Source organism: Scomber scombrus, chromosome 11 (assembly GCF_963691925.1).
Source record: "Scomber scombrus chromosome 11, fScoSco1.1, whole genome shotgun sequence".
Lineage (NCBI taxonomy): Eukaryota > Metazoa > Chordata > Actinopteri > Scombriformes > Scombridae > Scomber > Scomber scombrus.
The window spans coordinates 6,028,418-6,052,378 of NC_084980.1; the positions used below are offsets into that span (position 1 = coordinate 6,028,418).

The 23,961-nt window shown below is 39.9% G+C and overlaps 1 long non-coding RNA gene across 1 annotated transcript in view; it reads right to left on the bottom strand.

Annotated features, from left to right (window-relative positions):
* Positions 1-2,649: 2,649 nt before the first annotated feature.
* Positions 2,650-23,961, bottom strand: part of LOC133991028 (uncharacterized) — a 54,057-nt gene continuing 32,745 nt past the window's right edge. The window contains exon 3 of the long non-coding RNA XR_009926977.1: positions 2,650-2,737. This is a non-coding gene — a long non-coding RNA (uncharacterized LOC133991028). The remainder of the gene's footprint in view (positions 2,738-23,961) is intronic.

Consider the following 23,961-nt stretch of genomic DNA (forward strand, 5'->3'; position numbering starts at 1 on the left):
CTTATGATAACTCCTGGTTTTGCAGCCACCAACATGGTAAAGTTATTATTATTAATTATTTCATGTGCAGATGTTTGTTTATTTACTACTTAGTTATACAACAGCATTGTTTCAACATATTTATTCTGCCGAAAAACTGGTTAGCCTGATAGCACATGTTTATTGTGATAACGTGATGATAAAAAGATGTTAATCTATTGTTTGAATGACAACTCTAGAATAAATGAACTTGCTTTTCTAGTCTGGCTACAGTTAAAAGTTGTCTTTATTCTGAATGGTAGATTAAATCAGAAAATTTGATGTGACATGCTGTCCGACGCCGTGTCCAATGCTAAATTGAATTCCAAAATGAAAGGATTGCTATGCTAACCCTAGCTAACCCTAACCCTGTTCAGCAAGCAGTTTTTGAAAAAACATGAGATTATGACCGTTCATAGATGCAGTAAGGGTAGCAGAGTGGGGTTCATTCCAATTATATGTTAGCCTCTTTAACTTTTGCTTTTCTAAAAAGATTTGAATATGGATTTCTTAAAACAAAAACATTATTTAGAAGTAGTATCATAAAATGGAATTTTGTAAAAATGGGCCCACCAATGAATCCAGCAAAATTTAGGAGGTTAAATTCTGATGTCAAACAACAAAATTGTCTTTCTAAAAAATAATGTAAAAACAACATTTTCTCTGTGTTTTATATTCAGCCTCAACCGATTAAACCAAATGGGTTATCTTATCCGGTAAGTAAAATGTTTTTTCTCCTTTTAGCCCTGATGATATCATAATATATCTGATGTATATTCACACACACACACACACACACACACACACACACACACACACACACACACACACACACACACACACACACACACACACACACAATAAAGATACTGTATACTCATATTCTCTGTTTATTATCATTTAGGTACAGTGTGTGACCGACCCTACTCCTGTGAACAGAGTTGTGGTGTATGGAGACCAAACTTATATTGCTACTTCTGTAAGTACCCATCTAAATGAACTGTTAAACTGTGATTTTTCCATGGTATGTGTTCTTTTTCCTTTTTGTCTCGTGACCTCTAAAAACAAAGCTGTGACTTCTTGCAAACCCAGTGTGACCAGTGTTGTTTCAGAGTCTTCAAGAAGAAATAAATTATCCATTAAATCACAAGTAAAAAAGAAAGCCAAAGATTAGAGGGGCTACGTTGCATTCATCAGACAATGTTGGAAAAAGTATTGAAGAGTGGCTTTAATACCATTATATGTTGAACTAAAGATACTATATACTTAATTCTCTGTTTTATTATCATTTAGGTACAGTGTAGGACCAATGCTATTCCTGTGAATATAGTTGTGGTGTATGGAGATCGAACTTATACCACCACTTCTATAAGTAAATACACATCTAAATGATCAGTTACATGGTGATTGTTTTATTATATATTTTCTAATTGCCTAGAACAGTTTTATTGTTGATGGTTAATCAGATCAGGGATTATTTATATGACAGGTTGTCCTGCTATTTTTAAAGCTGTTAACAGTTGTTATTCAAGAGTGGCTTTAATACCATTATATGTTGAAGAGTTAAACTTTTGGTTTTATGATTAGATTTCAATATACTTTTCTTAAAACTGACAACTGTCCTGTTAACCATTCAGCTTCAGTCAATACCACCTGAGGAGTTTTCTCATCATATGAGTCAAATAAAAAGTAGTCATCTCATCCTGTGATATGATATAGCCTATACAGTAGCGTGCACAGACATTTTGGGGGGCAGGTGCTCAGTGAAAAATAAGGGCACTTTGTGCGGCATGTGGAACTGCCGGCTGCCTTATTATAGCAGTGTGAGACACAAAAAAACATTACAGGCACATGTTGAATGTAATTGCATATTTATTTATGTCAATATGTTAATATCAATTGGACTATAGCACTGATCAGTCAATCACTGTTGTCGTATTTCTCTGGAATATACACACATGGAGAGTTTTTTAGCAAGTTAGGCTACAATGATAGATCAGTGCACTGGTTGCAAAATAAGAAACATATGTTTTTTCCTGTCAGAACAAAAGAAGTGTATAAAGTGTCATTTTGAAGTGAGGAGTGAAGAGTGAGCATTACCATTCTCTAAAGTAGCATCCTCCTCGGTGGTCATCAAGTCATATCTATTATTGATTTGGGCTAGCGTCGCTATAGCTTGGCAACTGAGGCTTAGGGGGCAAACAATACACTCGACTCGATTCATTTATGTGTTACCTGGCTTGTGGGGCAGAGGAGGTGTGTGTGGGCTGCAGCTGTGCACGCTCTGCGCGTTCACGTTGACAAAGGAAGAGAGGTGTGTGCGGAGGAAGGGGGGGGGGGGGGGCGCATATTCGGCCATTATTATCAAACGCTTTGAATCGTTGAGCATCTATAGATCATCATGTCAACATGGGCCACATCCAGTACACTGTTGAAAAAAAAAACTGAATTGGTCCAGAGGGTAAAGGGCAGGTGCTATAGCACCACCTAGTGTCTATCTTTGCACGCCACTGATCCTATATATTAATGTCTTTCCTATGAGTAAAAACACAAGTATCTAACTATAAAGGTGTCCCTTTTAGCCCTCATGTCACCAATCTTTCTCAGCTGTCATCCAGACTTTCATTGAGAAAGTCACTGGGTAACCAGAGGTTATCATAGCATATCAGTAATGTAGTCACATTTAATTATTCAGGTTTTACACACACGCATACTCAGTCTTACCCCAGTCACTTTTGAGCAATTATCATAGACTTACATTTATTTTCTAGATACATACCTTGACCCAACCATAACCTTGTCTAAACCTAAACCTAACCTTTACCCTAACCTTGAGCACTGACCCAAAAATCAGTGTTTTGCCCATCAGAGACACAGCTTTTATCCACTTATAAAGGCTTTCCCCAATCAACTAGTGTGAAGTTTGGTTTGTGTCCCTGCAAGTGGCTTAAGTCATCCCAACAAACACACGCACGTTAACATAATGTACACATCTTTTACAGACTTTATGTTTACCACAAAATATTCTACATTACAATAAATATACTATTCTCATATTCTCTGATAATTAACTTTTAATTCTTAGGTGCAGGTTGACATCAACCCTTCTGAACAACAGGACGATGTGGGAAACATCCAGCAAATTGATCCCACCACTCCTGTGAGTAACCATCTGAATGATTTTTCCTGATATGTATTCTATAATAGCTTAGAACAGTCTATATATTTTATAGAATTTATATTTACCATGAAATATTCTAAATTACAATAAATATACTGTTTAATCATATTATCTGTGTATTAACTTCTACTTTAGGTGGAGGTAAATCCCACCCTTTTCAACAACTGGGGATGTTGTAGATTGAGGATTATGCTACCACTCCTGTAAGTAAATAACCATCTGAATGATCAGTTACTTGATTTTTCCTGATATGTATTCTATAATAGCTAAAACAGTTTTTATTGTGGATGGTAAATCAAAATCAATGAAATTTGAGTACTGTACAACTACCTACCTGCAGGGAATTACTCCCCCAGGAAAATAGTTTAAGGACTCAGAAACAATTAAAACAAAACATTCAGGACAGAGTCAAACAATTGTCACACACTTTAGCCAAACCTCTGTTACACAATCATAGGCGCAGTGGACTAAAGAAAGAAACAAAAATACTTAAAAAATTTAAACAAAACAATTAAATAGAAACAAATCATGCAATAACCCAAACAAAAACAGAACACATGCAATTAAGTCAAGTAATAATAAAGAAATTAATCAACACCACTGTACATTGTTGGAATCTAAGCTATACTACTTGCTAAATCTTACTCTGTGTGAGCTCAGTCCGCGTGTTCGTTTGATGAAAAAATAGAATATTCGGTCTCAACACAGTATTTATTTAACAGTAAATGTACAAAGCATACAGAGCCCTGGGTCATAGAAATTCTCTCCCTGACTACAACAGTGTTTGTGTCAGGTCACGAAGTCTGACTGCTATCTTTCTCCTTGACCCAGTCTTATATACAATACAGAATGTTGCCGCTGTGCATTCCTCTCACATGATGTTTTCAAAGTCTCATACATTGTACCACATTATGAAATGAAAAGAAACTAATAATTCCCATCATCTGATATTTTAGCTTTGCAATTCATAGCATATATCTACAACATATACTGTACTGAACGCCCGGCACCAGTCACCAGACATGAGTTACCCAAACAGTCCAGACACGAGACCGAAGTCTTAAGACACAAGACAGCAGTAGGAGTCCCAGTGCACCGGGCTTAAGACGCCGTAGGAGAGCGCACCACAGCGCACAGCCAGGCCAACAATGTGCCTGTAAAGCACACACACACACACACACACACAATAGATTTGATCAATACATGAATGAAAAGGCGTAAACTGAACAGGCCACCTACCGCAGACCATCAGCACAGCTTCCCCAACAGGGAGGAGGGAGAGCAGCAAGCCACAGTTTAACACTGCTGAGAGACCAAGAAAAGTGAATATTAGCGGCCAGCCAGGAAGCAGAGTTACAGCTGCCGATAAGGTGAGCCAACATACCTGAGGAGAGTGGACCAACAGCGCGGACAACTCCGGCCCCACACAGCCGCGGCCAACCTTTAGTTTTTTTTAAGTCATTTTCAGACAAACTTTCACATATGATCTGTATCAATAACTAAATCTTTGACCCTGACATCTGAGCTGCTTGTGATGTGCAAGAGCAACACTGCCATCTGGTGGCTGTTATTTGGTACTGCAATTTCCTTTATACAATACGGTTAACCCTTCAAGTAATATATTATTACATTTGTGAATCTTATATCCAGCCCAGACGGAGACAAACGAACCAAACTGAACACAACAACATCTGTGCCGCTAAAGTACCGCCAGCTCCGCCTCTCAATCAGTGCAGCGGAGACACACCTGATGTGGATCAGGCCAAAAATGAAAGGGGGAGGGGTGCCAAGCAAGCCATCCTGCCACACTAGTCCCAATTAACATTCTAATGACAACAATGTTTTTTAACATGTAGAAAAACATCCTAAAAAGTAAATGAACACCCATGGCATAATTGTGTAAGTATTCACAGCAATATATAGAATAATGGGCTACATATTTTATCTTAAAAATATTTAAAAACTTGAATTACTTCTGTCCTGAAATGTGTGCGTCATTCACTGAAACAAAAATGTATGTTCTTCAGTACAACACAGAAAACATTTTTTAATGTTATTCTTTAAAAAAAAAAAAAAATTATATTGAATATGATAATTAATAATAATGTTTATGGGTCAAGGTCATAACTTTATATTGGTGGCCAAGGAACTTCCTGATAAATATGTTTATGTATGAGATCCCTGCTAACTGATTGTCACTATAGTGTAAAACTGTAAAGAGCTACTTTTCACAGTAGGTCTTGCGCAATTTTACATTTTATTTATTTTATAGGGCTGTCAGCATTAATGTGTTAATTGCGATAAAGGGCCGAGCATAATGCGTCAATTTTTTAAAATCTTGTTAATCACTCCTCACGGACTCACTCGCTGTCACAGATTGATGTTATAATTGACCTCTGTGTGAGAGAGTATAGTGGTGTGTGAGAGAGTATAGTAGTGTGTGAGAGAGTATAGTAATAATAATAATGCATTTTATTTAAAGGCGCCTTTCAAAGCACTCAAGGAAACCTTACAAGGCACATAAAAACACAACAACAGTACATCAAACAATATAAATCAGGTAACATTTAGTGCAAAGATAAAGAAATAAATATGAATGTGACTATAAAGTGCATCAGTACAACAAATAAACAAGAATGTGATTGCATAGTTAGTGTGAGACAGAGTATGCCACTCTGAATAGGTGCGTTTTCAGGCGGGATTTAAAGGTGGAAAAAGAGTCAAAAGTGCAAATGTCTGGTGGGAGAGAGTTCCAAAGGCGGGGGGCAGATCGGCTGAAAGCTCTTGACCCCATGGTAGTTAAGTTGGCAGATGGGGCAAAGAGCTGGTTGGCAGAGGAGGATCGGAGAGTTCGGGAGGGTGTGTAGATGTCAATCAGTTCCGAGAGATATGATGGTGCCAGGTTGTGAAGTATCTTGTAAGTGAGGAGTAGAATCTTAAAGTCAATGCGGGATTTGATAGGGAGCCAATGAAGTTGCTGCAGGGAAGGAGTGATGTGTTCAATAGAGGGAGTTCTGGTTATGATACGAGCGGCTGCGTTCTGTACCAGCTGGAGTTTGTGAAGAGATTTCCGCAGAAGACCAAAGAGGAGAGAGTTACAGTAGTCCAGACGGGATGTGATCAGAGTGGTGTGTGAGAGAGACTATAGTGGTGTGTGTGTGAGAGAGAGTATAGTGGTGTATATGTGAGACTATGATGTTGTGTGTGAGAGCAAATATGAATTATTTCTCAAGGGGCCTCTCATAAGTGCTTGTAAAAAACCTTCAACAAGTTTAGAGTTGTACCAATGAGGCATAAAATACGTGGTATTCAAAATAAAATAATGTCATTTTTTCCAGGTAGTTTCTGACAATCCGAACATAAATACAAATAGAAATGGACATAAAAGGTTTTTTTAAAACAAAACTTAGTGTTATACTGAATTACATATTTCAAGGTACATTCATATGAATCACAATAAAAATGAATTACACATAGCATTTGTGTTGTGTAGTCTTACTTAATTGTTGTACAAGCATACATGCACACACATGCAATTTAAACATCTTTGATGGACTATATTTACTATGTTATAATCTAAAATAAAGATTCTGTATTCTCATATTCTCTGTTTATTAACTTTTACTTCTTCGGTGCAGGTTGACATCGATCCCTCTGATTGGCTGGTGGATGTGGTGTAGATATATATAGCAGGAGGATTATCCCACAAGTCCTGTGAGTAAATAAACATCTGAATGCTCAGTTACTTGGTGATTTTTTTTCCTAATATGTATTCTATAATTGCCCAGAACAGTTTTATTTTAATCTTAAATCATATCAGAGATTATTTATATGACAGGTTGTCCTGCTGTGTCCAAAGTTTACTGATATGACTCCAAAATGGAGGAGAGTAGCTACGTACTTTGTAACTAACCCTACTTTGTGGAAGAGTGGCTTTAATATCATTATACACTACCGGTCAAAAGATTTAGAACACCCCACTTTTTCCAGTTTTTTACTGAAAATGATGCAGTTAAATGTCTCATTGTACTCTAAAATGAAAGCATAGAACAAATAAACAATTGAGGTTAAAAAGGAAATCATGGAATCAATTTATAAACCAAAATGTATTCTATACTTTTGACTCATCAAAGCAGATATAACAGCTGAACACACTCGTGGCATTCTTTCTACAATGGAAATCAAATATTCTGCAGAGAGTTTTTCCCAACTCTGTTACAGAAGTTTCCATAAATGTGTGGTGCTTGTAGGTTGCTTTGCTTTCACTCTTCTTTTCAGTTGATCCCAAACCAGCTCGATGGGGTTTAAGTCTGGAGACTGTGCTGGCCACTCCATGTTTTCAAGCTTACCATCTTGTTCTTTTTCCCTGAGGTAGTTGTGGCATAGCGTGGATGTATGTTTTGGGTCATTATCTTGCTGTAGGATGAACCCCTGACCAACTAGGTGCATACCAGAGGGTACTGCATGGCGCTGCAGAATGCTGTGGTAGCCGACCCTGGATCCAGCAAAACAGCCCCAGACCATCATGCTTCCTCCTCCATATTTGACAGTTGATGTCACACACTGAGGAACCATCCTTCTACTTGACAGTGTACAAAAATCCTGCGTGATGAACCGAAGATTTCAAATTTTGATTCATCAGTCCATAACACCTTCTTCCAGTCTTCAATAGTCCATTGGTAGTGTTTCATGGCCCAGGCAAGCCTCTTCTTCTTATTCTGACGTCTTAGCAATGGCTTTCTTGCTGCAACTCAAAGTCTTCTCTTCACCGTTGTAGCGGAATATGAGCCTACTTTTTCAGACAAAGGTCTGTCAGCGGGAAGAGTGTCGGGATGGAGTGAAGTCAGGCAAGATCCGATTCTCGGCGAATTCCGCTGGACCCGATCGGTTCTGAGCTGCAGGTTCCTGTTCAGCCAGTCGTTACACGGCCGCTGATTCAGGCTGGGAGGATGAGCTGGTGCTGGTTCAATTTAGTTATTGTCTTGATAACTTCGGATCGGCTGGCCAGTCAAAGTCGAAGCTAATCAAACTTATCTAATTTGATCAGAAGAGTCAAAACGACGCTCTTGAATTCGGCTTGAATTATCAAGAGAAAAAGATCTTCCTTTAAAGACGTGATGAATCTTTGAATTGCTATAATGAGTTTATCAGGACTAGTAACTCGTAAAACTTGGTTAGAGCAAACTTAAAAATAAGATAAAAGTAAAAGTCGACTTGCAAAAAGAGCAAAACATAAAGAGTGTAAGCTTAAAAGAGTAAACGTAAAAGAGTAAAAATGTAAGAGAGCATAAAACTTAAAGTGTAACAAGAGTGTAAAAATAAGAGAGTTACAAAAAGAGATAGAGGGTAAGAGATCGAGCCGCTTGAAACCAGCGGTTTTGTAGGTGAAGGGATGGCCTAATCGGGATGCATCTCTTGTTTGTCTATCCTCCCCACTGAAGAAAAAAGGGGGGACAGCTGAATCTCTGGCGTAATTTTAATTATAAAGTAAAACCTAATTCTTTAATTTCTCATCACTGCTGTCACATTTGTACACCCTAAAGATCAGAATACTTGCAGTAATGGCTATTGAAGGTCCCAACAAACGATTATACCAGGTTTACCTCAGCCTGTCTGACTCAGGTAATGATATTACACTTTTCTGAATTCCTGTTGGACTTTCAACAATAGTTGCACTTACAGAGAATTGGAGTTTCAAGCATTGTTCACTTAGTATGAAAACACACAATCAAGACAAACATCAAAGGATTGCAATGGGTTAAAACATATTATTACATTTATCAAATTACTTATTAATTATTCTCAGGAGGTATTTTGATTGTCAACTACATTATGCAAGAAGAAGAGTTCATTTGGAGGTGCGGACAAGGGAATGTATGTTCTGCTGACAAATGTTCATGTTTCGTTTCAAACAATGACAGAAAGGATTAGCATGTCGTCCCCATCTGTCTTGGGAATTTCACATTAATGCTCTAAAAGTCCTTACTCCGGGTTGAAAGTTCATTTGAGGTGTAAAACCTGAGAATTTACACCTTTTTCCTGTGAAGTCGAGTCTCTTCGGGAGAGAGTGTATTTGGGAGTGTCATTTTATTTACATTTCTGTGTGGCTCAATTTATGATGGGTCGGTCTCATCAGATAAAGGAGCAGTGTGAGGAGACCCCCGTGTGTCTCTGTTGAGGCAATAAACTTAGCTAGATGTTCCGGCTACACCGTTGAAACTGAGACTTGCTTACTACGACCACTATGAAGCTTGAAGCTGTTGTCCTGTGAGCCGCCTATCACGCAAGCTGTTGACTCTCAGAAACTTGTCTTCTGACTCTGTTGTGGCTTTGGGTCTGCCAGACCTCTTCCTGTCAGAGTTTCCCCCAGTTTCTGAGTGCTTGTTGAAGGAACCTGTACTCACTGACACCTTGACTGTCTTCACAATTTCTCTGCAGGAAAGACCTACATTTTTAAGTGTTATGATGGTCTGTCTCTCTTCCATTGTTAATTGCCTTTTTCTTGCCATTTTTATAGTAACACACTACTTTCTGCAGTACAATACTGTTCGAATAATGCTCACAAGGGTATGGTACCACAGTATGTTCCAACACTACTTGTATGCAGACAGAAGGGGTTGTAAGTAATCAAGAAGAGTTGGGACATCTGTAGGAATTGGTAGTACCAACCTTCAAGGTTTGATCAACCTCCATTGCTGCAGAACAGCTTTAAATTGTTAACCCATTTCTTGTTCCCTGAAAAAGGCCATTTTGTATAATTCTGAAATGTACATTATTTTTTAGTTTTGGGTAACCTTACCTTTTTTTTTTTTAACCTCTGGCAGTTCATCATTTACCTTTGTACTATTTCAAGCTATTCATTGGACTTGAACTGCTTGAATTTCAATAAAAAACTGGAAAAATTGTGGTGTTCTAAAACTTTTGACCGGTAGTGTATATATTTTATCCACACTTGCACAAGCTGTCACCAATCAACTGGTGTTGAGATTGGTTAATGTCCTCCAACTCTGAGTCATACTAACAACAAACACACGCACACACACACACATTTACAAACACAGTGTATCTATCTTTTGAGATGTAATACTCTACATAACAATAAATATGCTGTATTCTCATATTTTCTGTTTATTAACTTGTATTTCTTAGGTGGAGGTCAACCCATCTGGACTGGATGTGGTCTACATCCAGTGGGTCTATCCTAGCACTCCTGTGAGTAAATATCAGTCATTTGGTGATTTTTCCTGATATGTATTCTATATTTGACTAGAATATTTATATATATTTATATATTTTCCTGATATACAGTATATTCTATAATAGCTCAGAACAGTTTTATTGTGGATGTTAAATCAGATCACAGATTGTTTATGTGACAGGTTGTCCTGTCGTGTCCACACACACACACACACACACACTCACACACACACACACACACACACTTTATCTTATCTTTTATATTTTCATTTTCTATTACAAATAACAAAATATAATTGTCATGGCCTCGTGGGTTTTAGACCCTTTGCGTTTGTTCCTTTACTTTACAGTGTTCTACTTCTGTTCTTCTGTCATTTTGGTGATTTGGTTTTGCTTATTTATATTTGGGTTGTGTGAGAGTGTGTTTTCTGGGTTTTGATTTTCAGTTTGCTCTGTGTTTTCCCTTGTTCAGGCCCCATGCCACCCACCTGAGAGCTGCCTCTGTGTTCCCCAACACCCTGGCCCACCATCTATACACCACCCCTGTGGTCATCAATGCCCCGGCAGCACGCGTATACATCACCTACATTGTCCCCAACCTTCTGGCTGCCCGCTTACGCATTGCCTTTGTGGTCGCCAGCGCTGTGGCCCGTCGCCTGAAGATTTAGCCACTTCAAAGTTCCCCTGTTTCTGTGATGGCTCCTTGGCTGCCCCTTGATAGGTCTTTGACTGGCCGATAATGGAAGCATGTTGGCTGTCATGCATTGAGAATTAGTATATCAGGGTCCTGGATTTTACTAGAATGTGGTGGGAAAAGTACCCGTGTCACTGTCATTTTTGACGTGGTAAATGAGCCCCCGACCGGAAAACGCCCCTAAGCTGCCTGAGTGAAAACCAGTTGCAATGCTTCATTTGTCCACGGGGAGGAGCAGGTATTAATGCAGGAGACCCCTGTTAGTTTCATACACTAATATTACTTCATAAAGTACTTCATACTTCTCATCATAAAGTAGCCTTATACTATATGCTGTTGTTATTGTCACTGTATCGTCACAATGTGTCTGTGTAATGCTGCTGCTACACTGTAATTTCCCAGTTTGGGATCAATAAAGTATATCTATCTATCTATCTATCTATCTATCTATCTATCTATCTATCTATCTATCTATCTATCTATCTATCTATCTATCTATCTATCTATCTATCTATCTATCTATCTATCTATCTATCTATCTATCTATCTAATGAAGGGTGCAATATAGTTAATCCATTAGAAGGATGCAATTGAAGCTGCTGTACATCTGACAGGACACCGTCGGACACTTAACAACTCCTCTGACTGACTGTCACTGTCAAACCAAGAAATAGCCCATGAGACAGACGTTTTGGTCGAGAGTCACCGTCAACTTTTGCAACAGACTTATTTCAGGACTTTCAAAAGTTGTGAGGTGTATTATCGACAGTGAAGGCGGGCATAGTGGAAAATAAAAGTGTTGTTGTCATTTAATTAAAAAAATTGTCCTATTATATGTTTGAGCTCTTTCTCAGCCTTGCGCAGGCTGAAAACCTGGCTCACAGCTTTTGTTTTTATGCGTTAGATTCTATAACAAAATAATCAGTCAGTAGGCTATAACAATTTACTTTTTCCCTTTATACATTTAGGGCAAAGTTATCTTTCCCTTCACAGACGTCAAGATTAATTTCTGTAACATAATCATACACATTTGGAAAAATCATAGAGGTTCATTTACGCATTCACTTTACTTTACATCATTCAGTTTGCCATGAGACATGCACAGCACAGCCGATCAATTAACACAACGCACTATGATTAAAAAGCCCCTTTTAAATGCTCATCTGACAGGGAGGCGCAGAGGACAGATTGATGAATGATGCAATGGTAAGATATGAGCTCAGGATGGTCCTCTTTCAGTCTTGCTACAGCTCCTTTCTCTCTCCCTATCTTAGCAGGGGCTCCATCCGTGGTTATTGAAACCACTTTGTTTGTGGCTCTATTCCTCTTTTTGTTAACATCTCCTTAATGGCCAGGTAGATGTCTTCTCCTCTTGTACTTGTCTGAAGGGGAGTGACACCTAACAGGTCTTCACATAATGCTTTCTGGTCTGACATACACTAAAAGCTGAGCACTGTCACACATGTCAGTGGACTCATCCACAGCTAACCCTACACATGGTGCCTTATGCATGGCTTCATCTAGCTGGGTTAGCACGTCCTCAATATTTCACTTTTCTTTGTGGCAGATGATGCTGACATGGGTATTTGCTTTATTTTATCACAAAGCTCTTGCTTTTGTTTTCCCTCAAGTAGTGTTTCAGCTACTGCACTCATGCATTCTTTGACAACCCCTCCATTAGTAAATGGCTTTTTGTGTTGACCCAAAATCCAAGCAACTCTGAGGGAACACTCATGAGCATGTTGTTGGGCAGTGAATGTGTGGTTCAGGATCCTGGTGGACTGGTTTTATTGAACTCTGAGACTACTTATTTTCTGTAATCTCACTTCAGACTTGAGTGGGTATGTTTGTTCAAAACATTTATGTTTTGTCTCATAATGGTGTTTCACATTGGCACTTTTAATAAGTGGCTCGGTTTCTGAGCATATGAGACACAGTGGTTTAGTGCTCCCAGTGGGAAGTATGAACAGGAATGAGTCTGTCCACTCCCAATGCTCTATTTTCACTGTCCACTTTTCTTTTTTTGGAGAGTGCCATTTGTTCCTTATTTTTCTCTCCCTTTCTCCGGCTCACCTGCCTTTTCTCAACTTTCTCCGGCTCAGTCGTCTTTTTCTCTCCCTTTCTCCGTCTCACCCGTCTTATTCTCAACTTTCTATCGTTTTCTTTCTTTTCCTTTCTACCGTCTTTTTATGTGTAACTTGCCTCTAACTCTCTCATCTGTCTGCACTGTAGAGTCGCAATGTTTACCGCCTGGAATGTACAGACTTGATTGGCTGAGTGGTATCACGTGGGATGGCTTAACTGGCATGTAATTGGTCTGTGCGTTTCCTCATCCACTAAAACACTACTGTAAAGATTACAGAAGCTGCGCTGGGTTAAAATAGAAGCAAAACAAATCATAACCTTCTGTTTTGGTTGTAGGTACGGGTCCGTATGGGACAGCTTCTGGGTCTGGACCCGGACTGCGGTCCGTCTGTTAGTGACCTTTGCTCAGTAAAGTGCAGTGAGGTCCATGGCTGGGTAGGCAGGATCAGCCAGAGCTTAAATTGCATACAAACATATATATTATGTAGAACTCAATATTAAAACCACTGCAAAGTCAGTCAAAATGCCAAAAATGTAGCTAGTTACTGACATCAGCGGATTATAGCGAACACACAATTACTGCCAATTAATTTTCTGAGACATACATTCACCTGCATTTCTACCGGATTTAGAGCATAGGATCACCCAAATACAAGAGCACAACAAGAAATCACCTGTATCTCAACAACAGCGGTGACAACAGCATCGCGAGACCTTGGGGGTGTTCGGGAAGCCAACCCAATGTGGAGGCAGAGAAGAGTTGTGCCTCAATGATGCCCAGTGAAGACAGCGTGAGAACAGACTACGCATGCGCAAACCTCCTAAAGCAGTTTGTGTTCATTTTACACACGGCAGAGAGGCAGAGGTTGAGTCTGCCTCAGCTTCCTGTATTCACATACACCAGCTTTGATAACAAGCTCTTCTGAGTAGTGGCATTCCTTATATCGTTAAAACAACACATTTCACGTTTTCATTTTTTATTTTTACAACAATAAATCAACAATCAATACAAAATAATAAAAAAAATATTAAAATGTATATGTGCCAATTATGATGAATGTTACAACTTTGATCTTTTTTTATTATGATCATGATATTTCAATAGAGCTATTGTTCATATGAAAAGTTGGACAAATGTATAACTATTCAATTACTTTAACAACCTTCACTCAGGAGAAACCAACCAGTATATATTTTACTGTGTAGATTAAATTTAATGTTTTTATATGCCTTTTTCTATGTCCCTGCAGCTCGATCCGACATGAGCGAAATATGAATATTGCTCTTCCATCAGAGTTCCATATTGGTTCAATGGTAGTGAGGTCATTTTTTTATTGCACAACCTACGTAACCAATCTTGTTGTTTTCAGACACTGTAGTATTTAAGAACACAGGAGCATTAGATTACATACATGCATGACAAATTAAAGGATGAAAACAACATTGAGTGTCTTAACAGGGTTTTGGGTTTTGGGAATTTTCATTTTTAAATACATGTTAATTTTTCGAGTGCTTATATGTACGCAGAAAAGTTCTTATGTATTTCTTGAATTTCAGGCACACAGTTGAGGCCTAATGAATGGGAAAATGACAAAGAGGTATGACTTACGGTGAAGGAGAAAAGTCAAGGAGCAAACAAAATACTTGCAGATACAGAAGGAAGGTGAGGCTTTTTCAATTGTCTTCATTGATGTATGGTCGGCTGTTATTTATGTTCTTTTCTCAGCTACATTGAAGATCTCCAACTAAACAGGTGATATTATAAATTCTACATTTATGAAGCTTATACATTTTTTGACAAGAAGGTGAAAATTCTGCTTTATGTTTATTATTGAGTGATTGTGGTGTATTAGGGTGCATTATATTGAAAGGTGTTCCTAATATTTTGTCCAGCCCATTAACATACATGAGGAGGGCAAAATATTAGGAACACCATTCAATGTAATGCACCCAAGTACACCACCACCACTTAGTACAACCTCAGTAACAAACAAAGTAGAATTATCACTTTTTTGACAATGTCAACAAAAACTGAAAATGTACAAACTTTAAAAAAAAAAGCAGAATTCATAGCAGAGCTGTTGTATTGGATTGAATTATATTGCACATGTGTTCCCAATGAAGTTGTAGGTGACTGTAGTTCAGAGAATAAAACTACTAAAGTGTATACTAAATAACTAATTACTATATAATATAGTTCAGAGAATATCTTAAGTTGAAGGAAAGTGACAAAATACAATCTGCGGTAAGAATAGGAGAAGGTACAGCCTACAGTCCCCCCTGACAAAGTAAAATTCCCCGTATATGAATCATTTAAGGAGGGGAATTCCCCCCTATTTTGAAAAATGAATTTCAGGCCCTGACAATAAATCACTGTTACTAAAGGGAAACCTGCTAGCTACAATTCGTTTGCCATGCTTTACGGCTCAGGTAACAATGGCACTTTGGTTTTCTAGTAATTGGTAATGTGTTCAGACTGACATAATTACAATGAAATATTAACATGAGGAGACTGGTAAGCCACAAACTCACCAATATCACTGTTTAATAGTGTTTGTAACTTGTCTGATTACAACAAGACAACAAATATGTAAATGTTTTACAACGTGTTGTTTGTAGGATCAACAAACCTAAATGACTGCAACACTGAACAAGTACCCTGTTCCTCTACTATGGAAGCTGATGATTCTGCTGATCAGGAAGACCATTAACACCTGGATTTGTTGAGGAGGGGACTTTATATGAGAACTTTACATTTTACGAAGACTTTTGTTTTGATGATGACTTGCCATTTGATGACAGTGTTGAGCTGAACTTAGAGGGGGGAACAGGACTTGAACATTCTACAAACAATGGAGATCATCCACTTTACAGAAATGAACCAATTTCTGTTGCATAGAGCCTTCTCCTCATATTGACATTTGCAAACAGACACAAAATTACTGGAAAAGCTCACAGTGGCTTGCTTACACTAATCACTCTACACTGCCCCTCAGATATTCAGACCGAATGTCTTCAGAATTTACAGAAATTCAAACCATTTTTTGATCAGTCCACTTCCTCATCTCTACTTTTACACAAATCTTGTAGCGCATGCCTCATGTCTGTTGAGAATAAAGACACCCAGTGTAAATCCTGTGAAGCAGATGTGTTGATTGAGGGCTCAACTTCATATTTTATTGAGGTTCCTATTGAAGCTCAATTGAAGTCACTATTTGCTAAGGAAGGTTTTGAGGAAAAACTAAAGTTCAGGTTTAATAGAACGAAAAAGTGTCATGACAGTATTGAGGAACTTTCAGCTTGCGATGGGCCTCTCAGTGATCCCAGAAACATTTCTTTAACTTGGAACACAGATGGCATACTTATTTTCAAGTCCTCAAAGTTTTCTGTTTGGTCTTTCTATTGTGTTATAAATGAGTTAAGCTTTGCTGAGTGCACAAAACGAGAGAACATGATATTTGCAGGTCTTTGGTTTGGGGACTCAATGTTGACATTCCTTGAACCACTATGTGACACTCTGAACAACATTGAACAAGATGGAATTTCTGTTCAGCGCTTAATTCTGTTCAATTCAATGGACAGTTTGGATGTCTAAAGTGTGAGCAGAACACTTGGAAGTATTCTGGGAAAGTTGATGTTCATTGATTTGTCTTCAATGCCTGGTATTGTGTTTGTTGCACATTTCCCAAACAAACGTGAAAGGGATTAAACATATTGTGATTCAAAGAAGAGCCAATGATTATTGCAACTAGTTGAAATGGCTTATTGAAAAATTGAAATAGTTGATAGACAGATTATAGTTTTTATTGTGATGCCATACATAGACAAACATGTAGGATCACAACTTTTGCCTAGGCAAATCTATCTGTTATCCCCCAAATTGCCTTTGGGCATACAAAGGACATGCGAATGAATTACATTGACAGCAGTTATTATCTGAGATCTTACTTTGACACAGCTGAAATGTTGTCTTTTTCTGGTCTGAAACTCTGATTTTAGGAGACTATTAGAGCTCAATGATATTAATACTAATAATAATGAGGAATTCTGTTTGGTCATCATCTTCATGATCAATGAGCAATTTTCTCTGTGAATGTATTACTTACGTGCAAATCATCCCCAAAACAACGCTGGATTGTTCATGTTGTGATATCCAATCAAAGATATTGTCATGTCTGCTTTTGTCAATATTATGTAACCCCAATTTCCACTGTGCAAATATCAAGTGTAGCATTCTGTTTCAAATGTCTTGGAATTTTCATTTTCCATCATGGCAGAGCATGTAATGTCTATTAAAATGAGGACCATGTATTTAGGTCTCTGCTTGTGCATTCACATCCTATTTAATTTCCTTTATTGTATATACAGTAGAGGACACTGCAGACTTGAGTATTGCAGCCGTAGTGTGATGAATGGATGAGATTTCAGTGAGCACTTGCAGAGAGCTCTTTATTTGCTCTGTCTGAGGTCAACCTCAGATACATGAATTGAGAAGACTGGGATGAGAGTAGATTGATTTCATTAAGAGACCTCTCTGATGTCTTTGCCTGAGATCAAAAAGAGACAAAAGTTGAGACAATCTGAGACTTCATTGAGAGCTTGATGAGATCCTCTTTGATACTTACAGGGAGTCCAAGTTGAGATTGTGTGCACCTGTTTCTCAGGTGAAACAATTGAGAAACAGGAGAAATGAGCCACAGCCTCATGTTGGTCTCACATAGGAGTTTCTTGGTAGGAGAAATAAATGAGACACTAGTGAGATCTCTTCTCCAACTTTCTTTTTAAAAATCTTTATGTGGATGGCAGCATTCTGATATAATATACATTTTTTGTTTGATGCATTGATGCACTGTAGTCTCCGTTTTGACATTTTTTCCCAGTGTAATATGTTTTAAATGAGTTACTGAAATCAGTGTTTTGAAAATGGGATCCATACATAATTCCAAAACCTTTGTTGTAAATTGTCACACCCTGTGTTAGTTCGTGTTTTATTTTTGAAAGTTGTTCTCCCCTTGTGTATTTTGTTAGTTTCACTTCCTGTATTTCCCCTTCCTTGGTTGATTGCCTCATGTGTTTCACCTGTCTTGTTTCTCGCACCTGTGTCCTGTTAGTTATTTCCCCCATGTCTATATAGGTTTTGGTTTCCTGTTCAGTCTTTGTCCAAGTCTCTGTGTTTGTCCTGTGTAGTTCGGTGTGTGTAGTTTTTGCCAGTGCTCAATCGGCCTGTGTTTTTCTTTTAAGTTGGTTTCCTGGTTTGGCCAATAAAGTGCCCTTTTTGTCCCGAGACTGTCTGCATTTTTGGGTCCATCCACGCTACTCACCGTGACAGAAGACTCGGACCTTAATATGGACCCAGCGGACAAGAACCTGTTCTGGGGAACCCGCCTGGCTCTGGGAGGACCTCAGAGCTTTATGAGGAGTACCAGAGCCAGGCCCCAGACACCTCGCTGCCAGGTCAAGCTTCAGCCAGAGCCTCAGCCCCAGACAACTCGCTACTGGGTCAAGCCCCAGCCAGAGCCTCAGCCCCAGACACCTCGCTGCTGGGTCAAGCCTCAGCCAGAGCCTCAGCCCCAGACACCTCGCTGCTGGGTCAAGCCTCAGCCATAGCCTCAGCCCCATACGCCTCCTTTCCCGGCTGCCGTGTGGCTACGCCCCGTTCCTGTTGGCGTCCGGCGACCCCCTGTCCCTGCTGTCAAGCAGCTACTCCCTGTTTCGGCTGGCATGCTATCGCCTGTTCCGGCTGACGAGCAGCTACCCCGGGCTCCGTCCCATGCTGACGAGCAGCTACCCCGGGCTCCGTCCCATGCTGACGAGCAGCTACCCCGGGCTCCGTCCCATGCTGACGAGCAGCTACCCCGGGCTCCGTCCCATGCTGACGAGCAGCTACCCCGGGCTCCGTCCCATGCTGACGAGCAGCTACCCCGGGCTCCGTCCCATGCTGACGAGCAGCTACCCCGGGCTCCGTCCCATGCTGACGAGCAGCTACCCCGGGCTCCGTCCCATGCTGACGAGCAGCTACCCCGGGCTCCGTCCCATGCTGACGAGCAGCCACCCTCGACCTCTGCCGCTGCTGACGAGCAGCCACCTCTGGCACCTGAGCTCCTGGCAGTCCAACTCCCTCATCCTCTTTGGCCCAGTGTGTGGACAAGTGGTCTGGGTCGCCGGCTTCCAGTGGGGGCCCGTCTCCACCTCTGCCTTTGCCAGGTCTCCGGAGAGGTCCCGTCTCCACCTCAGCCTTTGCCGACGGCCTCCGGAGAGGTCCCGGCTCCACCTCTGCCTTCGCCGACGGCCTCCGGAGAGGTCCGGACTCAAGTTCTGTCTCCATCGTCGACTCCAAAGGGGTCCGCCTTCTCTTGACGGCTTCCGGCCTCCTTCCCAGCATCCCTGTGTTTTGTCCTCCTCCTCCCGTCTTGTGCCGGCCGTCCTTCCTTTTGTGTTCTGTTGGACGTCTGGGATCGATCCCTTGTTCTCCGCTTGTGTATTTTGTTAGTTTTACTTCCTGTGTTTCCCCTTCCTTGGTTGATTGCCTCATGTGTTTCACCTGTCTTGTTTCTCACACCTGTGTCCAGTTAGTTATTTCCCCCGTGTCTATATGTTTTGGTTTCCTGTTCAGTCTTTGTCCGTGTTTGTTCTGTTTGGTGTGTGTAGTTTTTGCCAGTGCTCATTCGGCCTGTGTTTTTCTGTTAAGTTGGTTTCCTGGTTTGGCCAATAAAGTGCCCTTTTTGTCCCGAGACTGTCTGCATTTTTGGGTCCATCCACGCTACGCACCGTGACAGTAAATAACAGAAAAATATCTTTAAAATGTTCTTGCATGTAGCCTATATGGATGTTTTTGTATTATAATAATAATATAACTTATGGTTTTAATTTATTGATTATGGCACACTCATTAACAAGAAAATTAAAACTGGCACTCAAAAAGGTTGCCTACCCCTGCTATAGGCTATTGTTGCTGCTGAAGTTGACTGTTCATGTCAGGCCGCAATGACCATCAGGCCCGGTGCCCTCGATCTGCTGGTGAGTCAGATCGATAAAACGTTATTTTCTGGTTGTTTTACAGCGGTTACGTTCAACAGCACAAACTTCCCCACACACCTCCACCCAACCCTGCAGCTCAGCCTAAAACCTCTGAATGTGAAACACCAGGGTTCTGTTTAAAACACAGCAGCTGCTTTAGTTGGCTCAGATTAAAAGTCTTAATGAGAGATCTTTATTTCCATCTTAACAAATCAATTCTGATCCTGATCCTCTAAGACATTGAAGTATTTCATGTATGAAAGTGCTTTTAAGAAATGTATTCAGGTTGCAAAATGCATCTAAAGACAGTGACTCCAATGTTACAACCATCCCAGTGTACAGGGGCAGTTGTAACACATGCCAGGGATGGTTGTTACAAGGCTACATAATTAATCAAAAATATCCACAAGGGTAAATATTACTTAGCATTTATGTTTTTGGTTTTGTTATGAAAGCGGTACAGGGTCACATATGATTTGGCCGCTGCCTTGACTGTCTTTCCCTGCTTCACTTCATCTGAAGCCCTCTCCAGCACAGGAAGTGGGACTCCCCTGTCTGTCTTCCTCTTTCTGATATTTGGCATGCTGTAAGCAAACAAGTGTTTACACTGACTATTATCATGCAACTTATCTCAACAACTTTTTAATAATTAAAACAAGCATACAATCTAGTTTATATGGGCATTTAGGTTTTTAAAGATTAATTAAACTAAAAAGAAATGTTTGACATTTCAAACATGGCTTGTGAAGGCATTCACACTACCGGCTGAAAGGCGACTGGCTACAATTCATTGTCAATGGAAGCCAGCAACATGGAGCTATGCTTGTGACGCCTGACACTTGTCCCTGCGTGTGTACAAATAAGCCAGCCTAAGCTAGTAATACGCTATTAATAATAAGTAATAAGACACAGTGAAGCATCAACCAATCACATTTCACCATTCCTGTTTGGCCAGCTGTGGTGATGTTATTTAGTTAGCTGGTGTTATGCTAGCTAACACCAGCCTGCATCAAAAAGTGAGAACACTGCATGACACAGGGACAGTTGTAACAAGGCGTTACAACTGTCCCTGTGTCACCAGTCATGTTTCTCCCTCATGCTATAGAGCTTGACTGCTGACTAGACACATTCTATTTTTAGCTTAGAAAACAGTGAATTCAGTAATAACTGTTTGAATTGTTAGATATTTGATCTCATGACAGTATCCAAAAAATACATCTGATAGAAAAATCTAAATTTTTACCTCAAAAAAACACTTTTGTAGATAAATTCTCCTGAGTGCTGCAGATTTGACTCCTTTTTTGAGGGCAAAAAGACAATCTAACTGAGGATGTGCACAGTGAGTGTCATCACTCTAGCTTTGAGGTGCTACAACCCTCCCGTGTTACAACTGTACCTGGTCTTCCCTACTCACCTTTACAGGGTTTTCAATGAAACAACTTTATTCAAATAGAGAACGTATTGATCACTCGCAAATTTCTTTTAACCGTTATATCAACAAATAGGGTTAGACTACAATATTAGAGGTCGGATGGTCTGCATGAAAAGAGTGGCCTGGAATGGAGTCAAATTCCCGGCCTGAATTATTGTCCCGGTCCGCCATTGCGGCTTTCATACAGTTGTGAAGACTGTCCGCAGCTGCACTCTCCAAGGTGCCAAACAAACATGCAGTAGTGGAAGGCTCATTTTCATTTTATCTGTAATTTTTACAATTAATTAAATCTGATAAATATTATGACTAACCAATGTGACATTTATTTTTTAATATATGTTGATGTAATAGGCTACTTTTATTTTTTGCATGTTTGTGTGCCGCTGCCTGTATGTGTGTAACAGGCAGAGTGTACGCTCATTGTCCACCCGCCATTGTCCATTAAAATCTTGATAATGCGCTCTTAAATTAACAGTGACATATGCACCAGTGACTTCAGACTCAACACGACTATGATTGCAGACTTAAGGGCGAGAAAATAATTGTCGGACACTTGCGTCGCGCCCGCATCCGCTGTGCTCAAGGTGCAAGAGAGCACCTGTGACTTAGGCTACAGTTAAGCTGAACTGGCTTTGAAAAACCGAAAAAACTATTTCCTTTGAATAACGCCCACCAAGTTCTCACTAAACCTGTGTTGTTTGTACAGTGTTATTGACGGGCGACAGCAGGCTACAGTGGAAAATAAATAAAAAACCTCTGTCTCTGCTGCACGGAGGTTCAACTCCGCCTCGCTGAGACAGAGGAGATGAGTAGCTGATGTTAACCTCTGCTGCTGTTTGCTGTCACTTCTCATCTCGTTGCTCTCCTCTGCTCTGGTCGAGCGAGCTAGAGAGTGAATGAAGAGAGAGAGAGAGCTGACAGTAAGAAAGCCGGTGAGTCAGATCAATAAAACGTTATTTTCTGGTTGTTTCACAGTGGTTATGTTCAACAGCACAAATAAACTTCCCCACACACCTCCACTCAACCCTGCAGCTCAGCCTCAAACCTCTGGATGTGAAACACAGGCGTGCTGTTTAAAACACAGCAGCAGCATTTTTTCTGCTTTAGGGGCTGTTCGTTATTTATGGAATGGGCCACCGGAGGAAAATGGGGGGGGGGGTCATGTCATAATATTCTTTGTTGAGGGGGGGTCACCCAAAAAAAAAATGTGTCAGAGAGAATTCAACTTTTGAAGCTACGTCTGGAGGATCTGAACCCTCCAGCAGACCAGACGTAACGAAAATCGCCACACCTCACTCCCCCCTTGATACCATAATCACAGGTGTATGATATCAGCAAGTAGCGAGTTTCTTGCCCTGTTCCGCCAAGATGGATCACAACACTACAAACACACACACGAACAAACATACGGGCCGGTTGCTGGAGGCATAAAGACGGTGGGGGGGGGGGCTTCCGCGGACTCGGCGGGAACGCCCACAGCGCCCATGTTTAGGGTAGAGGTAGTGACTTTGATTGACAGGTGACACTCGTTAGGGGGCGGGGCTTCCGCGAATTCGGCGGGAACGCCCACAGCGTTTGAGACAGAGGCTGATTTTTACACAACTGTGAAGCCTAATTTCACTTGTTTTGCGATTTTTTTTAATCATTCACATTTGGCAGGGTGGTTAACAACACACTTTTTTGTGGTATGTCAAACTCAGAACACATTTATTCTTACTTTACAGGGACTTTAATTAGTTTAAATAAATATTATTTATGCTTAAATATGATTAACATTTACTTAATATTTTCTGGTATGTTAAATTGAAAATAAAGTACATTACACTTGATACTGACTAGTAAGATGTACTTAATACTCGAAACTACAATATGCAGGGTGACTTTTGAACCGGGATGAGTACATGATTTATTTCCAGTCAATTTCCATGCAGATTTCCTGTCATAAAAAGTGTAATAAAATCTACTCTCTTAATGATAAGATTTACTTAATAATTTCATAACAGTGATGTTCCTGTCTGTGAAAAAATGAAGTAGACTTTACTTAATTAGTTTAAATAAATATTTATGCTTAAATATGATTAACTGGAATATTGGAATTGAAATACTGGAATATTTTCTGTCAATTTCCAAGCAGATTTCCAGTCATACAAAAAGTATAATAAAATCTACTCTCTTAATGATAATATTTACTTAATAATTTCATAACAGTGATGTTCCTACACTTGATACTGACTAGTAAGATTTACTTAATACTCGAAACCAGAATATGATCAGGGTGACTTTTGAACACTGGAAATAAATCGTGTACTCGTTCCGGCAGCAGCCCCGTGGCACTCA